Source organism: Sinocyclocheilus rhinocerous, unplaced genomic scaffold (assembly GCF_001515625.1).
Source record: "Sinocyclocheilus rhinocerous isolate Xijiao unplaced genomic scaffold, SAMN03320098_v1.1 scaffold1523, whole genome shotgun sequence".
Lineage (NCBI taxonomy): Eukaryota > Metazoa > Chordata > Actinopteri > Cypriniformes > Cyprinidae > Sinocyclocheilus > Sinocyclocheilus rhinocerous.
The window spans coordinates 150,174-150,732 of NW_015641012.1; positions in this window are offsets into that span (position 1 = coordinate 150,174).

The window sequence follows — 559 nt, forward strand, 5'->3', positions numbered from 1 at the left end:
ATTCCGTGACGGTTGAGCTAAAAAATAAAGATGGCGTCTGAAAGTTGCGTTTGGTGGTCAGTTTGTGTGTAAATGTATATTTCTGACTAACTTTTTGCACTTTTGATGTTATTTCTAGCGAGAAATCAGTATTATAGTAATTAAATATTCGTTTAGTTATCACAAAAACTCGTTCTATTTTGTTGTAGATCATTAAACCGTTAACCCTGCCTCAGAAGCCTTCTTGAAAAAACATTGCCTCATACGGCAGCGAGGCAGCAAGTCAGCTGCCTAAGTTTTTGAATGCAGCCGTAGTCAGTGGTGCCTTCTGCCGGTAGGGAATAGTAAGATGGCGGCTCAAACACTTCCGGTGCGTCACCGCTGAATGCCAGATTAGAACGCGATGAGCGATCCAGTCATACTGTGCGTTCCAAACGGGATATATCGCCCTCCGAAGGGCACTCCGGAGTGAAAACAATCGTGGCCGCCATATTCCAAACCGAAGTGCTCACAACTGGCCACTTCAAAGGGCCCTTCGTAATGAAGGATTTCAAAGGGTACAACTGATGGACACTTCGGG